Here is a 21,444-nt window from a genome sequence, read left to right as displayed (position 1 = left end):
TCCTCTCCATACAATTCTACTTGCCTATTCCACAGGATTGTTGTGAGAGTTCATTAACTAATGCTTGCAAAGCACATTTAAGATTCCAGGGTGAAAGATTCTCTAGAAATTCAGCGTATCATTTTAATTAAACTGGCAGCCAGATTAGATGATTCCCTGAGACTGTTGCTAAATGACCACATAGATCTGAAACTGACAAGTGATTAATTTTCAGTCACATGGAGATGTTTACAGTCTGCTTTTATTTTAAATACACAGTGCTTTGTACCTAGAACATTAAACCAATAATATTTTGCAAGAGGATAGAGAAGCACCTATCAATCCACTATTGACTTTTGGAATTTGGGTACAAGGCTCATTTGTTCGCTCCTGTATATGCCTGAAAGTGAGTTTGGTTTGGTCGAAGACTTTCTTTTTTAAAGTCCCAGTGGAGTGGGGAAGAATACGGAATCTGTTTAGCAGCACTGCCTGCAGTAGAGCAGAGATTGTTTTGATGTATGCTTTTTTCCCCACTATGTAACTATTCCCAGAGGTTGTGTGATGGGCTCATACTTATAAATTATGAAAGAAAATAAAACTAACTGAAGGTGCATAACATGCAGACTGAACCGATGATTTAAAGCAGTGTTTCTCAGCAACTGCTCTGTGGACTAGTGTCAGTTTCAGATCTCCCTGACAGTTTAGGAAGGCAGCAAGCCAGTCCCTGGTATCAAAAAGGTGGAGAAACACTGATTTTAAAAACCACATTTTGGGTTTTGTTTGGATTGGGGTTTTTTGCAGCACATTCTGATATTTTCTTAAAGAACTGGAACACTTAAAGTCAGTCGTCTGGCTCAGAATTTTGATCTTTAGACCTGTGCAGAAGACCAGGTTTGGAGCCCAGCTTTTTCTCCAGGAAGGCCGTGCAGCTGGATCTTCTGGCATTTGAGCTTGGTCAGTTCTTGAGGCTTGACTGGCTTGGTGCCCTGAGCTTCAATAGCAGGAGCAGCTCAGATTTCTATAATGTAGACACAAGGAGCTATTTCATTATTATTTTCTCCACCCCTGTCGTGGTCCAGATGCATAGAGCCCTGCTTGGATACAAAATCTGGTATCTAAATCTGCAAAAATGAGCCGTGGATGTGGATATAAAGTGGATTTTGGCAGATTTGCAGGGCTCTAAATACAAAATTTGTATCTGCATCTGTATCTATAAAAATGAGCCGTGCATGTGGATACTCAAGGATGTAAAGTGGATTTGCCGGGCTCTACCGATGCACGGTTGGTTCAGCTCTGGATTTATCCTCAGCGCTGCTCCTTTCCACAACTAGTGGGGGTAAGTTTTTCAATACCACCACCCTTTGAATCTTCAAACAACAGTTTGTAGAACAAGGCAGGGATTCTAGGCATTAGCCTCTGAAAGGGACATTATTTTCTTCTTCCATCTGACCCAGGGTGCCTCTTATGAAAAACAATCCTTCTTGCCATTAGCTGACAAACCACACAACAGCTACACAAGCCCCAGTCAGCTGAGAGGGGAAAACTGGCTCCCTTCCATTCGTATGGGCAATATTAGCAGACAGAATCTAATAAAGCAGAAAAAGAAACATGCACAGCAGAATCACAGGACAGAGAATTGGCCTTGGCCCGCCTGTTGCCAAAACAGATGCTGCCAATCATCTCCAAGTAGACTGGAAGAAAGGTCAGCGTGAAAGGTGGTTTGTGAAAGACAAAGACAAGGGCCTGTCAGGGCTAATTGCTTACAGGAAACTGAAATATTCCCCTCTGCAGCCACTGGAAGATGCAAAAACCAGATGGTACAATGAACAAAAGGGTTTATCGGGTCAACAAGCCCAGATTTAGAGAATGCGTTTGTCACTCCCCTCCCTTCCCGAATTTCCCTCAGCACATAGCTTTTGAAGATATTGTTTTTAGACAAGCACCTTTGACTTTTTTACAACGGGTGACTGGGACTGTCCAGGAAGGAGAGTTGTTTTGCTGCCTATTCGTGAGCCGCTTAAGTTACAAGGACGTCATCTGTCCTGCTGTAATTCCAAGGACCAACAGTTACGTCAAGACCTAGCTTGACCCAGTGTACTGTGCACTCAGTTGATGTAATGCCACAGGATGATTCGGGGCAGCCAATGCAGGCACCGTATTTTGGGAGAGCCCCACAAGCGGCCGCCTCAACCGTCCTACGAGAGAGAATCTAGCGCAGAGAGGCAGTAGGCATTGCCCACCCACTCACTGATGCGCACTCACTGCAGCAGTGGGACCCAGCGTGGCTGGGCAGCCTGTTCTGCTCCACCATGTCGCCCTCTCCTGGCCAGCTGTGCTCTGCTTCACCGCAGCATGGGACTGTAGCATGCCCCAGCCCCCGAGAGCTCCGCTTCCTGCTGCCACGGAGCAGTGGGGCACAGTGGGCTGGGACAGGGCAGTGCTGTGGAGCGGAGCAGACTGCCCGGGTGCTTCAGATCCTGCCGCCGTGGTGAATGTGGGGGTTGGGGAGGCGACTCCTGCTGCCACCCCATGCTCGGCCCCCAGAATTCCCCAGCTTGCTTTGCTCAGAGGGGGCAAGGTGCCAGAGCATGGGTAGGTCTTGGGAAAGGGAGGAAAAGGGGACAGGGTGAAGCAGAGGCAGAGCAAGGGTATTGCCCTGGGTCCCGTGCCTGGGGCAGTGTGGGGAGGGCTGCCCCAGGTCTGCACGCCCCTAGGGACGGCCTTGTGTAACGCAAAGAGCCTGCAAAATAACTAAATCTCAAACTATAGAGAGGGTTTTGTGGGGACTTAAGATGCTGACCCACCAGGCCACCTAACAATCCTGTCAGAATTTAAATCTGGACTTTCAGTGCGTCAAGCTGGAATCTGACACTTAAGCGCCGGTTTGAATCCGGACAGCCTCGTGCTGTCCTCCTGCAGCAGACAAACAGAGCTCTATGCAGGGCACCAGCTGGGGCCGCTCAGCTCACAGCTACATAAGAACCAAGGTCCTGTCTGCACAGGCTGAATATTAAATAGTGCTCCACATTTTGTCTCCGGTTCCTCAGCCTGTGCAGCATGCTGGGTAGGTGCTGGAGATGGCTGCGTATACATCGGCTCCGGTCCTACAACTGTAACCATGGGGGGGTGGTGCTTACATCTGCACAGGCCATGTCCTGCTGACCATGTCCTCCCAGATGAATCCAATTGCAGAACCTGGCTCGTAGCTTTTAAATCTCTGTGAGCTCCATGAGAGTGAAAGATGGTATCTGTATTTAAAAAAACAACATGATCTTCCATGCCACTTCATCCCCTGCATGCTTGAGTCCTGAAACAACTGTAGATACATTCTGTGAGACACTGGTCCTGGTCCTGCAGAAGTCCACATGAGCTGAGCCACTGAGGTGCATGACAGCAGGATCCAATGTATGGGAAGGCTGACTCTTGTTTTCTAAATCACACAGTCTGCACAACCGACTGTATAAGGACAATACAAATGTTTGTTAATTGTTACTTGTCTCACAATCAGTTTGAAACAACTGGGCTATGTCTAGACTGCAGGCTTCTTTCGAAAGAGGCTCTTTCGAAAGCATCTTTCGAAAGAGCCTCTTTCGAAAGATCGCGTCTAGACTGCAGGCGGATCTTTCGAAAGAGAAATCCGCTTTTTCGAAAGAGAGCACCCAGCGAGTCTGGATGCTCTCTTTCGAAGACGGCCTCTTTACATTGAAGAACGCCTTCTTTCGAAAGAGGAACTTTCGAAAGAAGGCGTTCTTCCTCGTAAATTGAGGTTTACCGCCATCGAAAGAAAAGCCGCGTTCTTTCGAAATAATTTCGAAAGAACGCGGCTTGAGTCTGGACGCAGGGGAAGTTCTTTCGAAAAAAGGCTACTTTTTTCGAAAGAACCCCTGAGTCTGGACACGGCCCTGGTTATATTTATGTGCCCTACCTCTGTGCTTATTGTTTTATAATGGCCTTGGTTAAGGCTTGGTCTACATTATCAGAGGCTATTGATCTAAATTACACTTCAGCTACATGAATGACATAGTTGAAATTGACTTACTTACCATAGTGTCTTCACTGCAGTAAGTCGACAGCTGATGCTCTTCCATCGACTCTGCCTGTGCTTCTCATTCTGGAAGAGTACTGGAGTCGATGGGCAAGCTCTCAGCAGACGATTTATCATGTCTGCACTACACAGGATAAATTGACTCCTGATAGATTGATCGGGTGGGTAGTGTAGAGAAGCCCTGAGATACAACCAGTGAAATTCTTTGCTGCGCTATTCCTGCTTAATCCAGCCATGCAAGAGAAATAAAACAATTATAATTTCTGTGCCATTAATTCAGTTTAAATTCAACACAGGCAATAATAATATTTTGCAGCTATAGAGGCCCTTCCTTCTGTAGCTCTTAAAGCAAACACTCTCAGTATTACCATAGTTTCAGAGATGGGAGAAACTAAGGTGCAGAGAGAAGCAAAGACTTACCCAAGGTTACGCAGGGTGTTTGTGAAAGAGTCAGAAGTCAAATGCAGGCACCTGACTCTCAGTCCTGGGCTTTAACCGCACAGCTACCCTACCTTCATAGCACTGGGAACTCTCTCAAGACTGCACCTTGTCTTATCTAGGGCAGGTTAGGGGAAGTCTTGTTGTTCTCTATTTGTATAGCAGCTAACACAGTGAGGCCCTGATCTATGTCTAGGACACCTAGGTCAGCCGTGGCCAACCTGTGGCTCGCAAGCTGCATGCGGCTCTTCCCCTCCAGGCTTCTCATGGCTTGTAAAGCTACCCCTGAAAACGGCCCCCTCCTCCCAGCTTCCTGTGCTCTCTGTGGCAGGGGAGCCATTTGGCATGGCCATTAAAGATGAAGCATTAAAGATGGCGTCAGTCAGCAGGAGCCTGATGTGCCCAAAAAGCCTCTGAACGCGTTTTCTTAAAGGGGTAGACTTCTTTTTTTTTGCTCGACAATTTTGCCCTGGCTCTTCATGCTAGACCCACTGAAATCGTGGTTCTTTGCCCAGAATGGGTTGGCCACCCCCATCGTACGTGTTATAGTAACACAAATAACAAACAAACAATAATAAGAGCTTGGCCTTTAAGAATTCCAGAGCTGCCAGCTTCTTCCTGGCAGCGACCTGGCAACGTATGTGACCATCTCATTAAACAGGAGAGCAGTTAAATCCTCCCATATTAAATGTGTTTATTTTTCTTCCTTCAGACACCATTTGTGACTTCTTCCACTAAGCCACTGCCCTCCTGGCCTTCCCTCTAATTGCAGATTTGCCAATTATGTTTTGATCACCCAGCCAACTAATCACTGTCTGCAGCAAACCACCGAGCTGGGCCTATTTGCAGTGAGGAAGAGCATTACGTGTGGATGAAGCATTCATGCCTTCATCCTTATGGATGGGATCAGGGGATTAAGAGGCACAGTCGACCCTGATTAATGCTGCAGACTGAGCCAATGTTCCTTGCTGAGTGGGAGGCTTGACCGCCTCCCTATGGGGAACTAGAAGGCAGACAGGCTCGCCCCATCCAAGGACAAGCCTCCTCTTTCTGTAATTCAAGCTGCCATTCAGCAGTAGAGAAGTGGGTTAAATATCAACCCTTTTTCTTTCTCCAAAACAAACCCTCGAGGGATGGTAACACAGTGTTTAGAGGCAACTGTTCCCAGATTTTACTTTTAAACATACACACATTCAGGCAGTTGCTCTCCAGAAACCGACCCCAAATTTACTACCACCAGAATATGGAACAGAGTTTTGTGCAGAGGCTTTTCTCTAGGCCAGTGTTTCCCAATTTTATTTGGCCACGGAACCCTTTGGAACTTGGAAGAATTTCGAGGAATCCCTAAACCGGGAGGAAAATTTGTCCAGAAAAAACGAACAAACAAACAAACCTTGGGGTTTTAAGAGAAGGTCTCTTTAAGAGGAGGGAAGTGATCAAGTTCTTGCAGAACCCTTACTTTCACTTCGCGGAACCTTGCTCTAAGCCCGTGGTCCCCAACACGGTGCCCACGGGTGCCATGGCGCCCGCGGGGGCATTTCCATGCGCCCACCAGGTGCTCGAGGCTGGCCTGGCACCGGGTGCATGGCGGGGGGAGCGCCGGCCCCGGGCGCGCGGCGCATGGCGGGGGGAGCGCCGGCCCCGGGCGCGCGGCGCTTGGCGGGGGGAGCGCCGGCCCCGGGCGCGCGGCGCTTGGCGGGGGGAGCGCCGGCCCCGGGCGCGCGGCGCTTGGCGGGGGGAGCGCCGGCCCCGGGCGCGCGGCGCATGGCGGGGGGAGCGCCGGCCCCGGGCGCGCGGCGCATGGCGGGGGGAGCGCCGGCCCCGGGCGCGCGGCGCATGGCGGGGGGAGCGCCGGCCCCGAGCATGCAGCTATGGGGGGGGGGGGGCCGTCCCCGGGCATGCGGCTATAGGGGGGCCGCCCCCAGGGCGCAAGTGTCCCCGCCCCCTGGCGCCCGGCGGGCGAACGGCCACGCCCCCTGGCGCCCGACAACCTCAAAAGGTTGGGGACCACTGCTCTAAGCTAACCATGCATTAGGAAGGTGCCTTTTTCTGAAGGAGCAAAAGCTACATCTGATCAACAGACAAAAAAACAAAAACAACAACAACACACAAAGCAAATCTTACACACCCAGAAGCAGGATTAAAATATACTCCACGATGATCATTAATTGCATTACAGAAGCACCTTGAGGCCTCAGTTGTGCTAGGCACTGTACAATTGCATCTTGGGAAACACTCTCTGCCCCAAAGAGCTTACAGTCTCAATAAACATAGCAGATGATGGGGTAAGAGGGGAAATCAGGGGCATAGAGAAAAGAGGCAACATGCCCAAGTTCCCCTGAAAGAGAGGGCACTACAGTAAAACTCCAATAGTCCGGCATCCAATAGTCCGGCACTCCTGATAGTCCAGCATCAAAACGGCAAGAGCCTAGTGAGTGAGCTTCGGCAAAAAATGAGTCACAAGGTAACAGTGGCAGCAGCTGAACTGAGCAAAAAGGGTAAAAAAGGCTTAAAAAAACTAAAACATTACGGTATACTGTATACCGTATGTACAATAAAAAGGGTTAAGAACACTTTATATACAGTATATAATTTATACAGTATGGCTATGACTACATTGGCACCCTTTTCCGGAAAAGGGATGCTAATGAGACACTTTGGAATTGCAAATGCTGCGGGGGATTTAAATATCCCCCGCGTCATTTGCATGAACATGGCTGCCGCTTTTTTCCGGCTTGGGGCTTTGCCGGAGAAAAGCGCCAGTCTAGACGGGTTCTTTCGGAAAATAAAGCCTTTTCTGGAAAATCCTTTATTCCTCTTAAATCAGGAATAAGGGCTCTTCCCTTATAAGGGAGACTAGAGAGGCTACCAAAATAGAGAACTCTATAATAATGGGGGATTTTAATTACCCCCATATTGACTGGAAACATGTCACCTCAGGAAGAGAAGCGGAGATAAAATTTCTCGATGGCTAAAATGACTGCTTCTTGGAGCAGCTGGTGCAGGAACCCACAAGGGGAGAGGCAATTCTCGATTTAGTCCTGAGTGCAGTGCAGGATCAGGTCCAGGAAATAACCGTTACAGGACCGCTTGGGAATAGTGACCATAATATAATAACATTCAACATTCCTGTGGTGGGAAGAACACCTCAGCAGTCCAGCACCCTGGCATTTAATTTCAAAAAGGGGAATTACACAAAAATGAGGAGGTTGGTTAAACAGAAATTAAAAGGCACAGTGACTAGAGCCAAATCCCTGAAAGCTGCATGGAAACTTTTTAAAGACACCATAATAGAGGCCCAACTTAAATGTATACCCCAAATTAAAAAACATAGCAAGAGACCTAAAACAGTGTCACCGTGGCTTAACCACCATGTAAAAGAAGCAGTGAGGGACAAAAAGGTATCTTTTAAGAAGTAGAAGTCCAATCCTAGTGAGATAAATAGAAAGGAACATAAACACTGTCAAATCAAGTGTAAAAATGTAATAAGAAAAGCAAAAAAAGATTTTGAGGAACAGCTAGCCAAAAACTCAAAAAGAAATAAAATGTTTTTTTAAGTACATTAGAAGCAGGAAGCCTGCTAAAAAAACAGTGGGTCCCCTAGATGATCAAGCTGTAAAAGGAGCAATCAAGGACGATAAAGCCATTGCAGAGAAACTAAATGATTTCTTTGCTTCAGTCTTCACGGCTGAGGACGTTGGGGAGATTCCCGAATCTGCACCGTCCTTTGTGGGTGGTGAATCTGAGGAACTGTCCCGGATTGAAGTGTCATTAGAGGAGGTTTTGGAACAAATAGAAAAACTTAATGTTAACAAATCTCCGGGACCGGATGGCATTCATCCAAGGGTTCTAAAAGAACTCAAATGGGAAATTGCTGAGCTATTATCTGTAGTTTGTAACCTATCCTTTAAATCGGCTTCCGTACCTAATGACTGGAAGGTAGCCAACGTGACACCAATATTTAAAAAGGGCTCTAGAGGCGATCCAGGCAATTACAGACCGGTAAGTCTAACTTCAGTACTGGGCAAATTAGTCGAAACAATAGTAAAGAATAAAATTGTGAAGCATGTAAAAGAACATAATTTGTTGGACAAAAGTCAACATGGTTTCTGTAAAGGGAAATCCTGTCTTACTAATCTATTAGAGTTCTTTGAAGGGGTTAACAAGCATGCGGATAAGGGGGATCCAGTAGATATAGTATACTTGGATTTTCAGAAAGCCTTTGACAAGGTCCCTCACCAAAGGCTCTTATGTAAATTACATGGCCATAGGAGAAAAGGAAAGGTCCTTTCTTGGATTGAGAACTGGTTAAAAGACAGGAAACAAAGGGTAGGAATAAATGGTAAATTTTCAGATTGGAGAGGGGTAACTAGTGGTGTCCCCAAGGGTCAGTCAACTTATTCATAAATGATCTGGAGAAAGGGGTAAGCAGTGAAGTGGTAAAGTTTGTGGATGATACCAAACTGTTTAGGATAGTCAAGACAGAAGCAGACTGTGAGGGACTCCAAGATGATCTCACCAAACTCAGTGATTGGGCAGCAAAATGGCAAATTAAATTTAATGTGGATAAGTGTAAAGTAATGCACAGTGGGAAAAAATAACCCCAACTATACGTACAGTATGATGGGGGCTAATTTGGCTACAACAAATCAGGAAAGGGATCTTGGAGTTATCGTGGACAGTTCTCTGAAAACTTCCACACAGTGTGCAGCGGCGGTCAAAAAGGCAAATAAGATGCAAGGAATTATTAAGAAAGGGATAGAAAATAAGACACAGAACATCTTACTGCCCCTGTATAAAACTATGGTACGCCCACATCTTGAATACTGTGTACAGATGTGGTCTCCTCACCTCAAAAAGGATATTTTGGCCTTGGAAAGGGTTCAGAAAAGGGCAACTAAAATGATTAGGGGTTTGGAACGGGTCCCATATGAGGAGAGGTTAAAGCGACTGGGACTTTTCAGTTTAGAAAAGAGAAGACTGAGGGGGGATATCATAGAGGTCTATAAAAGCATGAGTGGTGTGGAGAGGGCCGATAAAGGAAAGTTATTTATTAGTTCCCATAATAGAAGAACTAGAGGTCACCAAATGAAATTAATGGGTAGCAGGTTTAAAACGAATAAAAGAAAGTTCTTCTTCACACAGCGTGTAGTCAACCTGTGGAACTCCTTGCCAGATGAGGCTGTGAAGGCTAGGACTATAATAGAGTTTAAAGAGAAGCTAGATAAATTCATGGAGGTTAGGTCCATAAAAGGCTATTAGCCAGGGGATAAAATGGTGTCCCTGGCCTCTGTTTGTCACAGGCTGGAGAGAGATGGCAGGAGACAAATTGCTCGATCATTGTCTTCAGTCCACCCTCTCTGGTGCACCTGGTGCTGGCCACTGTCGGTAGACAGGATACTGGGCTAGAAGGACCTTTGGTCTGACCTAGTACGGCCTTTCTTATGTTCTTATGTAAGCCGGAAAAAAGCAGCAGCCATGTTCATGCAAATGCCACGGGGATATTTAAATCCCCCGTGGCATTTGCAATTCCGAAATGTCTCATTAGCATCCCTTTTCCGGAAAAGGGTGCCAATGTAGACACAGCCTATATATATAACCATCTTATAGTGCCTCCTGATAGTCCGGCATATCTGATAATCTGGCACCGCCTAGGTCCTATAGGTTCCGGATTATCGGAAGTCTACTGTATATGGAATGGTAAATAGTGGAACAGTGACAAGAACCAACCTGAGAAGGGTCATAATGGTTCTGACCCTTCTTAGTGCAAGGAAGGCTGCTAAAAATGGACAGGTGAAATTAGCACCTTAATTTGCCTCCACGGCCACTTTGAATTTATCAGGGAAAGAGCGGGTCACATTTGTTTAAACATCAGGATTGGCCTGCCTCTAGCCTCAGCAGAGCATTCAGTAGAGGTGAGTGGGAAACACCTAACAAAAGGCAGAAGACTGGGAACAAGCAACTTCTCTTAAAATGCTTCATATCACAGGGTGAGTGTCTCTCCCTGACAGAGCCTCAGAGCGCCTGACCCAGAGGTAACTCAGAAACACGCGATTCCTCCTGACAGGCTTTATTTGAGATGCTCTTCAGTCTTTTAACACCCTCACGTGTTCCTTTTCTCAGTGAAGAGGAGGAGAAAACGTCGGTCCTGAGCTGCGGTGTAAAAGCTGGACAGCCTCACATCCCAAGAGCTCCCTGCACTCTGTAAGAGCCATTCCAGGGGATCCTCCCACATAGCACGTCTCACCTTTTCCATTTCTGCATCCATCAAAGGATTCATTTGTTCCTGGACCCTGGCTGGTTCTCCCTCCACCCCTATGGCTGACATTCATCTCAAGCTGACAAGCAGAGCCAGCCTCTTTCAGTGCCTGGTTTTGGGGGAGAGCTGACTGTAGGAAAACCAAAGAGGCTGCAGACCCCAAGCTGTGCTAGCTGATTGAAATTCAGTGCCTTTCACTCGGCGCCGGCCGTATACGTGCATCGGCCTGCTCACTGCTGCTCCAGTGACACATCACCCACCAGGTGTAAGCAGAACACTTACGAGATGAGACAAGCCCATCATCCTGCTTGGCACTCCTCTTACACAGGCCACTTCCTGCAGCAGCGGGAGAACAGCCTCTGGGAACGACCGGTACCTGCATGTTCGATAATGAAGAGAGAGAGACACACAGGCATAAAGAAGCGTCAGCAAAATCCTGGATATTAGAATGGGAACAAATGGGATGAATGAAATGAATGGATACGGGGTGGAGAGCTGCAGGCTCACTGACAGAGGAGGCGGGGGTCACAAAGGGAGTAATTGCCCTGGGGCCTGGGGATGCAAAGGGGCCCACGGCTCCCAGCTGCTACTGTGGCAGCCAGAGCCCTGGGCCCTTTAAATCAACGCCAGAACACTTCGCAGAGCACTCCAGCACTCTTAGGTCTGCCTGGGAAGGTGGGGACATCATGCTGTGCACTCCAGGCAGCTGTGAGCTCTGTGTGGGAGGGCATGCCACAGTCTGGGGGCACTGAGGGCTGGCAGCTCCAGCCCCGCCCCTTCTACGGAGGCCCCGCCCCTTCCACTGAGGCCATGGAGCCGCACCCCCACACACATACTTTGCCCCTCTGTGGAGACTGTTGTCTCCCCTTTATAGACTAGAGTATATGCCACACCAACAGGAAGTGGATTTCACTTTCAGGCTAAGAGAGCTAAGGCCAGAGATTTATTCAGCCCGCTGAATATATTCAGACAGGAGCCAACTCTAGGTCCCCTTCCTATGAAGCTACAAAAATAGGTTCTTCTTCCTGTCTGGAAAGTAAATTGCACCATCCCAAAAGGTAACAGGGCCTTTCCTACAGGAATGTCAATCTTCATAATCCTAGAAACATAGGGTTACATTATTGATGCGTTTGACTCCACTGAAGTCAGCTGAGTTACACAATGATTGAATCTGGCCCATGGTCCCAGGCAGTGTGAGTCTCGGGAAATTTGAGAATGCGTGTGTTGCTCTGGGCTTGCGCATCAAGCACATTTGTGAAGCTTGCTCTACTGCAAGCTCATCACCAGATGGGGTTGAATGCAATGTCCCATCTGTTTTGAGCTGTGTTGAACATGCTGTTTTAATCTATAGAGTCCTACATGATCTGGGACCTGACAACATCACAGCCCTCTTTCCCCATGATCTATCTTGCAAGTACAAATATGAACGACTCTATAGCCTGCCAGATATTTGTTATGGTGCAGCATAACACCTATAATAACTGTTTTATGGTTGATCTTGCTGGTCATCAGAGAATGGCAAAAGACCTACTTTGTGTGTTGATCCTGATGTATTAAAGTAACTCTGAAAACCTTTAATTTCTTAGGGTATGTCTACACTACCACCCTAGTTCGAACTAGGGTGGTAATGTAGGCAACCGGAGTTGCAAATGAAGCCTGGGATTTGAATTTCGCGGGCTTCATTTGCATAAAGCCGGGCGCCGCCATTTTTAAATGTCCACTATTGCGGACTCCGTGCCGCGCGGACACACGCAGCACGGACTAGGTAGTTTGGACTAGGCTTCCTAGTCCGAACTACCGTTACTCCTCATTTCACGAAAAGTAACGGTAGTTTGGACTAGGAAGCCTAGTCCAAACTACCTAGTCCGTGCCGCATGTAGCCGTGCGGCACGGAGTCCGCACTAGCGGACATTTAAAAATGGCAGCGCCTGGCTTTATGCAAATGAAGCCCGCGAAATTCAAATCCCGGGCTTCATTTGCAACTCGGGTTGCCTACATTACCACCCTAGTTCGAACTAGGGTGGTAGTGTAGACATACCCTTAGTGGCATGCCCTTACCCCCATGAGAAGGGACTAGGTTGACCAGTAGATCTTGTGTTCTTGCACTTGGGACTGAAGGTGTATTTAATTTCTCTGTGCTACTCCAATTATGTGCTCTGTAGACTTTCCTACATAGACAGCATTTCGAAAAGTAAAATAGAAAAATTATGGCAAACGCTGTGCCCATTTTCTTATGGAAAATACCTACAGAATGAGAAAACCCAAGCACTTTCTTCATTCTCAGCAGGTTGTGACCATGTGTTCTTGCTCGAAATAGAAAAGAACTCTACCCTAAACTCATGGGCTGTGTCTAGACTGGCCAGTTTTTCTGGAAAATCAGCCGCTTTTCTGGAAAAACTTGCCAGCTGTCTACACTGGCCGCTTGAATTTCCACAAACGCACTGACTTCCTACAGTAAGAAATACTATGCTGCTCCCATTCGGGCAAAAGTCCCTTCTGCGCAAAACTTTTGCACAAAAGGGCCAGTGTAGACAGCTGAGATTTGTTTTGCGCAAAAGTGCGTCTAGATTGGCCATGGACGCTTTTCCGCAAAAAGTGCTTTAGCGGAAAAGCATCCGTGCCAATCTAGATGCTCTTTTCCAAAAATGCTTTTAATGGAAAACTTTTCTGTTAAAAGCATTTCCGGAAAATTATGCTAGTCTAGACGTAGCCATGCGGTACGAACTCCACATGCTACAGGAACTAGCATGCGGAACAATCCCTTTCAGAAGGGCACTTTAGGCCTTGGTGCTGCTCCTGACTAGGGTAGGCTATTAGGAAGCTTAAGGCTCTGTCCAGTTTAATTAAAATCTTTCTCCAGGCTCAAAGAAGCTGATGAGAACCCAGCAGCAGGAAAGAATTCTTTCCTTACCCTCCCACCAAAGAGATTTACCCCTTTATATGTACTACAGAGGTTCACTACAGTCTCTGTTTACATTTACTTCTAACAACACTGCATGGATTACATCAGACATTTGTTGCTTGCAGCAGAAAACCACAGAGCTTCACTGTGGCTGAGCATCGGGCATCCAAGCATTGAGCAGGGCCCTGGGTCATGCAGCTTGCTTCAGGCATTTGGAAAGCAACAAGATAAGGGAATGGGGGAAAATGCCTGCCCACAACTGTCTATTCCAATCACGTTCAAGGCCATTTCCTTAGTGCCCTCAATTAGGAGGTCACTAGTAAAGCTGAAAATGGATCACGGTGCCTAGTCAGCAGTGACACAGGCTTCCATTTCATTCCATGATTAAATGACTCTATGTACCCTCCCTCCGCCTGGGATACGTGTCTGTATAGAAAAGCCACCGCTGAATATGGCCAAGCTGTACATGCATTATAGTGTCCTTCCTTACAAAGTCATACCTTAAGGGTGCGTCTAGACTGGCAAGATTTTGAGCAAAAACTTGCCAGCGGTCTACCCTGGCTGCTTGATTTTGCGCAAGAGCACTGACATTCTACTGTCCGAAATCAGTGCTTCTTGTGCAAATACTTTGACGCTCCCGTTCAGGAAAAAGCCCTCTTGCGGAAATGATTTTGCACAAGAAGGCCAATGTAGACAAGCAGCTAAGACGTTTTGCGCAAAAGCAGGCTAAACGGATAAAAGCCTTAGTGGCCGTTCGGATGCTCCGTAGCTGCAAGCCAGCTCCTGACTTCCTGGTAACGCAAGACCCCTTAAAGGCAGACCAGACTGCTGAGGCCACGAGGCAGAAGCCCTTCTGGGACCTCTGGCCACAGCTCTGCCACGCTGCCCCTGATGTCCCCAACGCCACCCAGACCATGATGGCAGCTCCGGGGGGGGGGGGGGGGGGGGGAAAATCAAGCACCTGCACGCCCAGCACAGGAGGCCTCAAGGGGCCGAAAAAGAAGGGCTCCGTCCTGGTCCTCGGGGGAGCTGGAGGCACTGCTGGACCTCTGGCAGGAGGAGGAGGCCCTGCACGACAACCACTCCCGTCGCCGGAACGAGGAAATATTTCACCCCATGGCCCAGGCGCTCTCCCAGCAGGGACATCCAGCCCGGACCCTGGAGCAAGTCCAGGCTAAAGTGAAAGAGCTGCGCCTGGGCTATGTGTGGGCCAGCAAGGGCCAGGGGGCAGGAGCTGACCCCTACCCCCACTTCCGACGGCTCCACACCATCCTGGGCCAGCCAGCACTGCAGGGACCTGCCGTCCCTGTGGACACGTGCGTGCGCCCCCTTGTCACCAGGACCACCGAGGCAGGGGAAGGAGACAGCAGCAGTGGGTTGGAGGACAAGGCCAGCACTGCCACCCTGCAGGCCCCCTCCGGCAGCCCCGATGACTCCCATGCTCCACTGGTGAGTGTTGCACTTTGCACTCACAAGGGCGGGGGGGGGAGGGGAGCCCAGTACCCAAAGGGGGGAGGGGGAGAGCATGTCACTCAGGCTATGTGAGCTGCATGGGCTGTGTAGCATTAGGCAGTATGCAGCACGTGCAACCATGTGGCCGCAGCAGGCAGCTCCAGGGATCTTTTGGAAAAGGCTTTATTTTCCGCAAGATCAGCGTCTAGACTGGCACTTTTTTCTGACAAAGCTCCGTGCGGAAAAAAAGCAGCAGCCATTTTTATGCTAATGAAGCAGGGGAGATTTAAATCCCCGCTTCATTAGCAATTGCGATACATCTAATTCACATCCCTTTTACGAAAAAGGGATGTAGTCTAGACATAGCCAACCAGTGGTACGAATACCCTTAGGGGTACGTGAGAGAAGTCTGGGGGGATATGTCCACACAACTGAAATTTGGAGAAAACTGATTTTTTGTTTTAAGTTTTACAGCACTTTATTTTTGTACTTTTTACAATTAGTACATCACCCGCCTGGCTACGATTAAGTTATTTAAACAAATGTGTTGCAATGGTAGAAGAAAATTGTGTGTGTCTGAGAACTGTAGGTACTGGGGGTACTTACAATTTTTTTTTAAAAGGGGTACTTTATAAAAAGAGGTTGAGAGAAACAGTAACTCACTTGATTCTGGAAACCTCCTAATTAGCTTCAGGTGACTTAATTGCCCTGATTGGTTTTAGTTCCTGCTGGTTCTGGATTAGCCCTTGTTAGTTTACCTTAGGAACAGAGACTTACTTGATCTAGGGCTAATATACTTCCCTTCTACCACTCTTCTGTACCCCTCTGGCCTGACCCTGTCATACCTTGCAACAATGCTGTAGAGCAATTGATGGCACACATTCCCATTGTAGTGCCTCCGCACTTTGCCTCACATTACAATAGTAAGGGGTACTTCTCCATAGTGCTTCAAGCACTTGTGGATCACCATGGGAGTTTCACAGACAAATATGGGGTGGTCTGGAAAGGTGCATGATACACACATCTTCAGGAACAGGGGCCTGTATAGAAAACTGCATACTGGGATTTTCATTCCAGACCAGAAAATTACAGTGGGGGATGTGGAAATGGCCAGTGAGCCTAGGTGACAGGTGATGCAGTTTACCGCTTATAGCCCTGTCTCATGAAGCCCCCCTAGATGGGGCAACGGGACACCAGAAAGGAGATGTTCAACAACAGGCTAAGCCACTGCCACATGCTTGTTGAATGTTCCTTTGACAGACTGAAAGGGAGATGGTGTCTGTATGACCTTTTGGAGGATCATACCTCCAAGATGGTGGCTACATGCTGTTGCTTACATAATTTCTGTGAGTAAGAGTGAAGCATTTGGCCATGGGTGGAACAATGAGACAGTACATGGACACACACTTTGAACAGCCAGAGACTTGTGCTGTCAGGAGCCTATAGGGTGGCTATCACTGTCAGGGAAACTCTGAGGAACCACTTTGACAACGAGCGGCATTGACATTTCTCTGTGTTGGGACTACTCCTGTCTAATCCCACCAATCATCCTTAGCAAGGCATTCTCATGAAACCCAAGGGATATTTCAGGCTTCCACAGAGACCAGAGTGATTGGTGTGGGTTGTATCACACAAAATGAACTCATGCAAACCTGCATCACATTTGTCTTTATGGATGTCTTGCAATCATGATGGTCAGTCATAAGGGATGGTGTCAAGGCTGTTCCCCATTCTGGTACTCTGAGTGCAGGAAGTAGCCAGAGACTTTAAAAATACCTTGCCTCTATAGGCTTCTGCTTAAAAGCTCCCCAAGATCACAGATTCCCTGACCTTGGGAGGGAGCTGCCACTGCTCAAGTGAGGAAAAAAACCACAACCCTTTCTTCTTGAACCCAGGAAGAATGCACTTGGGAGCTTCTTCCAGAGGAGTACCCCAAAGCTCTTTTACCACAAGAGAGTTTGAGGGGAAAACAAAACACAAAAAATGCAGTCTTGGATAGCTGACCTCACAGTCTTAGGCATACACACACAGAACTCCTATTACCGTCCAGGATACAAGAATCAAATTATATTCTTACAAAAGGTGATATTAACAAAACAAAGATATGCTTGGTAAAGCATGCTTGGCTACTAGCTGTTTTAAAGCAACCGAGAAAAGAACAAATTAAAACACAATTTAATCTCTGGGATTCATCTTAACATTACAGTATGGGGGGGGGGGGGGATTCCACATGGAGCAGAGAAGTTTAACCAAACTACAAAACAAAGAAAAAAAATCACCTGATTGTGTCTAAATAGGCATTCCCTATCTACTCACATATCCATACTTCAAAGTCCAGTCCATTTCCATGACCAGTAGTCTTTGTAGGCATGGTAGTCCTGTCTGGTGCGATTCATCTTGTTCCCCCAGACCCTGGCTTAAACTCTCACAAATTAAAAAAAAACAAGCAAGGTTTCTTTCAATTCAAATCTCAACATCTTCTCCCATTGGCTCTTCTGGCTCCCTGCCAACACCTCCTAGCTACCTGAGTTTAACTCTTTAGTCACTGAATACTGGGATGCTCAGAGAAGGACAGCACTCCTCCAATCAATCACAGATGACAAAAGTTATTTGAAACCTCACAATGACGACATCCAGCTGTCAAAGTCACAGCTGCTTTCACTGGGAGTGGAGTGTGCTGGGGAAAAAAAATTGATTGTGAAAATGAGTGAGTGGGAACGGAGGGAGATTGGCTGAATAATGAATTTTGCATGTGAAGCCATAGAGGCTGATGTGCATGCATAAGAATAGCTATATTGGGCCAGACCAAAGGTCCATCTAGTTCAGTATCTGGTCTTCCAACAGTGGCCAATGCCAGATGCCCCAGAGGGAGTGAGTAGAACAGGTAATCAAGTGATCCCTCTCGTCACCCATTCCCAGCTTTTGATAGCGGCTAGGGACACCATTCCTACCCACTCTGGCTAATAAGAATTGATGGACCTATCCTCCATGTATTTATCTAGTTCTTTCTTGAACCCTGTTAAAGTCCTGGGTCTTCACAACCTCCTATAGCAAGGAGTTCCACAGGCCAACCATGTGCTGTGTGAAGAAAAACTTCCTTTTGTTTGTTTGTTTTAAACCTGCTACCTATTAATTTCATTAGGTGACCCCTAATTTCATTTGGGCATGGAAGGCCGATTGCTGTGAAAAGAATTCTGCATGTGTTGACAGGCAGGCTTCTGGCTGTGCTCATTCTGCATCTTGATAAGACACTTCAGCATCTTATTTGGTCTTCCATGAGCTCGCGGATGTGCTCAGTGGTTTATGTTCTGTTCTTCTGTTCTCACTTTGATCTCTAAAATTCTTCTTTGCTCCCTTGTCTCTATATGAAGCGTAGAATGATGCAACTCATCCTTGACCAGATCCTCCCTTATTCTCCAGGGTTTTTTCTTTAGCTGACAGAATCTCTTTGCTGGTGAAGGTGCCTGACTTCTCATGGTCGGGTCATGGGAAAGTCTCATGGGAAAGTCAGTGGATGTTATATACCTTGACTTTAGCAAGGCTTTTGATACGGTCTCCCACAATATTCTTGCCAGCAAGTTAAGGGAATGCGGATTGGATAAATGGACGGTAAGATGGATAGAAAGATGGCTAGAAGGCCGGGCCCAGCGGGTAGTGATCAACGGTTCGATGTCAGGATGGAGGTCAGTTTCTAGTGGAGTGCCCCAAGGTTCGGTTCTAGGACCGGTTTTGTTCAATATCTTTATTAATGACCTGGATGAGGGGATAGATTGCACCCTCAGCAAGTTTGCAGATGACACTAAGCTAGGGGGAGAGGTAGATACGCTTAAGGGCAGAGATAGGGTCCAGAGTGACTTGGACAAATTGGAGGATTGGGCCACTAGAAATCTCATGAGATTCAACAAAGACAAGTGTAGAGTCCTGCACTTGGGACGGAAGAATCCCAAGCATAGTTACAGGCTGGGGACCAACCAGTTAAGTAGTAGTTCTGCAGAAAAGGACCTGGGGGTTACAGTGGATGAGAAGCTAGATATGAGTCAACAGTGTGCCCTTGTAGCCAAGAAAGCTAATGGCATATTAGGATGCATTAAGAGGAGCATTGCCAGCAGATCCAGAGATGTCATTATTCCCCTTTATTCGGCTTTGGTGAGGCCACATCTGGAGTACTGTGTCCAGTTCTGGGCCCCCCACTACAAAAAGGATGCGGACGCATTGGAGAGGGTCCAGCGGAGGGCAACCAAAATGATTAGGGGTCTGGAGCATATGACCTACGAGGAGAGGCTGAGGGACTTGGGTCTGTTTAGTCTGCAGAAGCGAAGAGTGAGGGGGGACTTGATAGCAGCCTTCAACTTCCTGAAGGGAGGTTCCAAAGAGGATGGAGAGAGGCTGTTCTCAGTAGTGACAGATGGCAGAACAAGGAGCAATGGTCTCAAGTTGTGGTGGGAGAGGTCCAGATTGGATATTAGGAAAAACTATTTTACTAGGAGGGTAGTGAAGCATTGGAATGGGTTACCTAGGGAAGTAGTGGAGTCTCCATCCCTAGAGGTGTTTAAGTCTCGGCTTGACAAAGCCCTGGCCGGGTTGATTTAGATGGGATTGGTCCTGCCTAGAGCGGAGGGCTGGACTTGACGACCTTCTGAGGTCTCTTCCAGTTCTGATTCTATGATAAGGGGATGGTTGGATGAAATAACATGATCTTGGTCACTAATTGACCATTCATTTCCAGTTGGAAATAGGTCAATGGAGGGATGATAGGAGTTGCTATAGGGAACTTTCTGGGTGTCTGGCTGGTGAGTCTTGCCCACATGCTCAGGGTTTAGCTGATCGCCATATTTGGGGTCAGGAAGGAATTTTCCTCCAGGGTAGATTGGCAGAGGCCCTGGAGGTTTTTCGCCTTCCTCTGTAGCATTGGGCACAGATCACAGCTGAAGGACTCTCTGCATGTTGGGGCCTTCAAAGTATTGGAAGGCTTCAATATCTGAGACATAGGTGAGAGGATTATTCTAAGAGGGGTGGGCGAGATTCTGTGGCCTGCACTGTGCAGGGGGTCAGACTAGATGATCATAATGGTCCCTTCTGACCTTAAAGTCTATGAGTCTATGAGTCTGGAAAAGTAACCTTTAACAATGGAGTGACTGTACTTTTCATGATCAAGATTGTAACATTTCACAAACAAGTACATCTGTGAACAAAACTGGCCACTTGGTTTGTTACCCTAGAGGCAAACAGATCATGGTGCGTTTTAAAGGTGAGAGTAAAGAGGGGAGGAGTGTTGGGCATGGGTCTCCAAGAAAGTGCTGTCTGGGCTAGTTCAGCAGCTGTACATGGAAACAATTAGTAATAATCCTACACTTGCCCCCAGACTGCCATGACTCTGGCTGACATATCCCTGCTGAAGGTTAATGGGCAAACCCAGGTTCTGCTTCTGGATGCGAGCAGTGAGTACCCTGCCCCTTAGGCAGCCAAACTCTGTGCCCCTTTGGTTCTGGCAGCACAGTGTGAGGAATGGTTTGGGAGACTGTCATACCACAGTGGCGGGGAAACAGCAGCTCTGCCATGGAATCTCTGAGTAAATTAGTAAGTACCTCAGGCAAAGCTTCAACACCATCTCCCAGGAAGAGTCTATTGATATCTCTGTGCACATCGATACTCTGTTTGGACATAATGCAGACGGCTCACAGAAACAGCGCTTCCGGTCACCCTGCATTGCTACCCCCAGGCCCAGCTGCCAGAGCAGCTTCCCAACCCACCACTCACTCCCTCCCACTACGCTGCAATACACTGCAATTTATCCCCCCGTGCTTCTGCCACCCACCCCAACCCCACCCCACTGCAATACACAGTGACTAACCACCCGACATGGCCACTGCCTCCACTCCCTTGGCTGCACTAGAACTTACCACCCTCCCGATGGCACTAAAGCATTTTATTGTCCCACAGCACTATGGACCTCCTTCCTCAGCTGCAGTAGAGCAACTTGGCATCCTGCATGGCTGCCAACCAGACCCCCCACCTGCCTGCACAGCAACATACTCTTGCTTCATGGTCCCACGTCTCTTCCCTTCGTTCATGCTCCACATACAGTTGCTGAGTCCCCTCACAGAAACATCAGGACTCAAGAATACTTCCTCACTGCCTTGTGCACTGGTTGTCAGACTGACCCTAACCCCTTCACCCACTTCTGCCTCTTCATCAATAATTTCTGTCTCCAGGACAAAGGTTTCTGACTCTGTACTATGGGAGGTAGCCACATTCTCCTTGGGTGTGGATGCTCCTCCGGGATTGTGTCTAGCTCGTGATAAAAACAGCAGGTGCGGGGAGAGGGGGGTGCAACACCAGATAATCTATTTGCCTCTTTCACCTGCTGGA

This window comes from Pelodiscus sinensis, chromosome 23 (genome assembly GCF_049634645.1).
Source record: "Pelodiscus sinensis isolate JC-2024 chromosome 23, ASM4963464v1, whole genome shotgun sequence".
Classification (NCBI taxonomy): Eukaryota; Metazoa; Chordata; order Testudines; family Trionychidae; genus Pelodiscus; species Pelodiscus sinensis.
Note: the sequence above shows the minus strand (reverse complement) of the source record.